Below are 5,714 nucleotides of genomic sequence, written 5' to 3'. Positions count from 1 at the left end.
CGTCACGGTCAATCGACATTCTCGGAACAGATTTTCCAACGGCTTGTATTAGCTCTACCCTGTGTACCAAGCAGTCGTTCTGAAACGTCGACGTCGTCTGAGAGAAACTGTAAAATCATTCTTTTTTTACGGTAACATTTATCTTAGAAGCGAGAGGGATTCAAGAATTGAATGCTGTAAATATATTACGTGACACAGGAAACAATCTCCACTAAACGTACTCGTCATTCAACATACTCCTAAAAGGCTTTCAACAAAGCAGGTAAACGTGTGCTTCTTCACACTGGGGATGATTTCTTAGAGCCATTCAAACATGTGACAAAGGCGTTATTTCTCGTCTACGCCAAAACAAGGAAGACGAAAAGTGGTCAGTTCTATAAATGTCGTGGATAACTAACTGAATAATGGAAAATTATTGATCGAGATTCTTGCAAATGTTTCAGGTCAGTTCTTGATCTGTTGACATACCACCGACAATGAGTATAATTTTATCTAGTGTATCTTTGAAAAACATGAGCAAACATCTAATTTAAAATTAATGGACCAAGGTAAGACTATATCGAACTGAAAAACAGTCACGTGTATCTGAACGTTAGAGATCTTAAGTGGACAGGATCATTCTCTGAGAAAATGCCAGAGAACCTGCTGTCGATAATTTAATTCAGTCCTTGTTATTCATTGAAGAGCCCTTCTCTTCTATTATAAGCGGATACTACTCAACAATCTTCGTTAGCTTTGTATGTGATTGTCTTATGTCATCCACGAGAAGACATAAACCTTCAGCTACATTTTACCCCAGTGTGATCGTGTCTTTGCTTTTACAGTGTGTCTAGGAACAGTGCTACCGTTATATATCATAGATCTATAAATCGTAGTGATGATTGGTGTATGTGTTAAAAAAGTCAAGAATGATACATTTTATGTTAAATCTCCTGACGTGCATTCTATATTACAAATAGGGATGTTTGTCCTTTACGTAAGTGTTTGAAATATAAAAAGCAATATGTTCGACAGTCATGGCACCAGCTGTCGGGGGGTGAACATTGGAGCGAGTCAGACCGTTGTTGATGAAGATTGGAGATGAACGCTTGTGATTTTCTCGGATTAGTCCTGCGTAAGAAAAGACCAGCATACTTTGATATCACATTTAAGCATGGGGTATAGGCGGGGACTTCCTGCATATAAGGAATTTCACACAGTATATAGTTAACCTTCTCTGGATTTGTAACAGCAAGACAAGGAGAAAACAAAGCTCTGGTCTGCAGTCAAAATATCTCCTTGTTACCATCTTTCGACGAAACTGCAGTAGTTACAACAAATAGCGCAGATTCTGGAGTGTTAGAATAGAACTAGCACGCCGGACAGGGAAGTTTTGTGGATTCGGGTGTGGAGTTCTACTAGCATCCAGCCCATAAAAAATTATCTAAATAGAATGAAATAAGAAAACATTTCACTGGATACATTTTCTCATTTAAAATATAGATAACATATAACTGGCTGATAGGGACAAGTGGAGAAAACTTAAATTAAGAAGCATCATTGGCGCTTCAGCTCATCATCAGCTGCTTCTTGGAGTCTCCTGACATGCCCAGTTCAAACTTAGCCTAGACCAAACATTAGGTGTAAGAACATCGCAATTAACAAAATACTGCGCCGTGCGCTCAAATATATTTAACTCGTCGCACATGGCCGACATAAATAAAAGCTATGTCAGTCAGTCATGCTGTTCAAGTCGGGGAAGATCATGCAAATAATATATTTCACGCAGTAAGTGGACTACCTGCTGGTTCTGGTAGAGGAGATAGGGTATTACCCAAACAAGCGCCACCAAATGACACTGGCGCTCTTCAGAGAAATAATCAGTACAAAAGTAGAAAAGGCCATAAAGACTTATACTGTTTTACATATGGACATTTTAGCATCACATTTCACATTCACATTTCACATTTCACATTCAATTTCATAGAGATCCGTAATGTCAAACATCTGGACATTCAACATTACATTTCAGATTAGAGATCATAGGGACAAAAAGACCATGAATGATAGCATTAATGTTAACATACCATATCCTCAAGTCAAGAATTCTCTTTATTTACATTATGAACGGAATTGCTTCTTTCGTCTATACAACCTGATGGGCAAGACCTTTCTCACATCCATTCTTCCTTATATCTATTATCCAGCTGCAGCCCCTAAACTTTGACTGATAGTGGGGCTGCCAGTATATCTAGTTTCCTCTGTCTTGAAACTGAACATTATACGATTCCTATATGTCAGTTTTAGTGGTATTAAAGGTTCAGTTACAAGTAATACGGTGATTTTTATTTTCTCTATTTACGGTTATCAATAAGAAAACCTTTTGATTACATGATATATCTTTACCAGAGAGTCTGGGCAGCATATTAGTACCATCAACAGAGGGCTTCACTAACTATCTGCTTAAAAAAATCATTAAGTAAGCAGAACATATTTGTGTGTGTGTGTGTGTGTGTATGTGTGTGTGTGTGTGTGCGTGTGTGTGTTTATGTGTGTTTATGTGTGTGCGCGCCTAAATGGTGTTGGTATTGAAGTTCTGAACTTCACATAATTCTCATTTCTAGTCCGAAAGAGAGAGACCAATATCAGAAGCATGACCGGAAGCTGAATGATAGCCGATGCAGTATTTATGTAGTCAAAATACATGCAGTGCTGATAGTAGTTTTAGACGTGTTGTTGATAGCGATGATCACGTTCGATGAATTAATATAGTTGAAAGAAGAAGCGGTAGTCGTTGATATAATATCATCTGTATTAACCATGATTTTTTGTGATGACAGTTGCAGAATTCATAGCAAACTGGTTGAAGTGATTGGCCATGTTTACTTTCGAATACTTTCATATTGCTTATTTTATTGTTGAATAATTTTGATCACATTATCAGGGAGCATGCAAGTAGTAATTATTTAAGACAGATGAAGACCGTTTGTCTTTGTTCAGAACTTGATCAGCTGTTCGTCTTAACGTAGACGCAATATTCGTGGATATACTGCAATTGACAGATAATGTTGATGAAGAAATGAAAATAAATTATACACTTGAGGCAGCGCAGACATAAGGCAGTGTTTGAACAAACTAATCAAACAAAGACCGTGTCTGTTTCAACTAAAACAATTATAGCAAGCATGACCATATCGCGAGTACAGATACGATTCAAACCGGATACAGGAACCTGGCTGTTGTACGTAGTATCAAGTCAGGACGAGAAAGATAAAATATATTTATTGAGATGATTAATAATGAATGGGAGGATGGGCAGGCTATCAGATTACAACTGTCCTTTGGATGCAGGAAGTTACGGTTGTAGAACAATATGAGAAACACAAAGCTTCGTTTGAAAAATGAACTATTGTTGTTTATCTCTTAAATCTGTTATTGTGTACCATAATCAAAGAGATGAATACATTTGATAAATTTATGCTATTGTAGCATTGTATTTTTTTTTGTTATTCCAGCAGAGACAATCACGATAATGCTAGTCACATTTAGATATGTGATAACGCCAACTTTCGTGATTGTTTACTTTGGGACATAAAGATCTAATCAGCGGTAATAAAAACAGAACATAATTAGGTAAAACGGCTATTCCTTCATTTATTAAATAAAAAGGCATTCATGTCTACGCAAGGTATATGCAGATCTTGATAGCAATTGGTGACCTCTCAATTGTGTTAGTGGTTGCATGAAAACCAACTCGGACGTGCACTCTATGCGTCAGTATTTGCATCATTAGGACCTAAATTATATAGCAAGGCCATGCTAGGGCTATATTAGCTCATTTCTTTGAACATGTTATTTTATCATGTTCTATATTATACACTAAATAGGTGTTTGATCAAGCCAATTGTATAATAATATGTTACACAAAAATACACATTCCGACACAACGCATTGTAGGAATACATAATTTTGCAATAATTGAACAATGTTAAACAGGTGGACTCGATTTAAATTATCCCTGAGTAGTAGAATTAGTAGAAAGATATTCAATCTCGTTTAGGTTTGTAACGAAACTAACTGCTGAAAGAATTATAACAGTTTTGTTTCAACAACATTGTATTCTGATTGACGATAACAAAAATATCCTTGTTTCTTACACAAGAGACATTCAGTTGTCCATCCATGGCAAGATAGAGCCACATTTTATGGACTTCAACAAATATTTCGTTATAACTGTTTTAAAAGTCTACACACAGCGGTAAAGCGTATAAAATATCTACTTCCATGCTTAAAGAGGGGACAGTCAATAATCACTCCATAGCTAGATGGAGCCACATTTTATGAACTCAGAGTAATAGTGTGTTTACTTCAACAAATGTATTGTCATAAATATTTTGCAGTATTCGGCAATATATGTTTTCGGAAACGAACCCAGTAAGAAAGTTCTTCTAGCTACTTCGTAAAATATCAGTGTTGACTGAGGAATTCAATGTGTTGGTATTGTTCTCCGATCATCAGTATCACCAAATATCACATGAAAATCTGCACAAAGACCACTTATGCCTTCAAAGGCAAACTTATCCGGTAAGATGATCAGTCGACGTTAGTTTATGTTATATCATATATACTCGAAATCATAATCGGGGCACATATCCTCAGTGGCCCAAGCACATCGTAATTTAATGGCTGAACATTCATCTTATTTGTCGTTGAATCGCTTGATATATATCTGACGAATTTCAATGATTTCGTGGATGATAAGATACGTTGTGGCGATCAAATACGACTTTCAAACTTACTTTCATCAGAAAACAAAACAACGAATTTTTTCAGGGTTGTGAATCTTTGTCTGGATGTTGTGGCAAATGTTCATATTTCACAAACCATGTATAGCAGCTATCTTCAATTAACTGGTATCTTAATGTACTTTAAAACTTCTTGCAAACCCTTTGTTTTGCAAGTGTCAAAAGTTCATTGCTAATGAAGACATCAGTCGACTGGCTTTACTATTAAAGTTTCATCAGACCCTATTTCGCAACACAGATATCAGGCACCTAAAATTCTGAGTTATACTTCTACATATATCTGTCTTCTTTTTCGGGAACTTGTAATATTTTGTTCAGCTGTTTCTCTAATACTACAATAGTAGACCATTCTTTATGGACGGTACCTCAAATTTGTTACGCGGCAGATAAATATTTGATTTATACGAAACTAATTACATAGAATACAGTTAAATTTAAATCTTTAAAATCATAATGCGCATGACAAAGTTAATAAAGCCGAAATAGGCTTTGAACTAATTACCTAGCTGTTCTTACAATGTTCACACTAGTTGAAATCCTCAGTGGTTTGTTGTTTGAGACGTTGGACGCATTCCAGATGTGTCAATGTTCCATTGCCTACATAGGATCAACCAGAGTATTTTAATGGCTTGTGTCCAGAATCGTTTAGTGGTGTTTTTGTTTGCCTTTTTTGTTTTTGTGGTGGAGGGGTTAGCTTTTTCTTTTGTTTGTTTTCTTTTTTGTGATAAATTTGCGATTTTTTATTATTATTTTCTTTTGGTTCTTTAGACAAGTCTTCACCAATAGCTGAATATAGAGTTTTCGAATATTTCAACGTTACGAACGTGTGCCTTCATTGTTGGTGAAAGCAGTACCTTGCTGCGATATTTTATTCCAAAAACGGAAGTCAGCGTCTTCTTTGACGAACCATGCATTTTGTTTTCTTGGCGT

The sequence above is a fragment of the Sinohyriopsis cumingii genome, chromosome 14 (genome assembly GCF_028554795.1).
Source record: "Sinohyriopsis cumingii isolate HCF-2022 chromosome 14, ASM2855479v2, whole genome shotgun sequence".
Classification (NCBI taxonomy): domain Eukaryota; kingdom Metazoa; phylum Mollusca; class Bivalvia; order Unionida; family Unionidae; genus Sinohyriopsis; species Sinohyriopsis cumingii.
Note: the sequence above shows the minus strand (reverse complement) of the source record.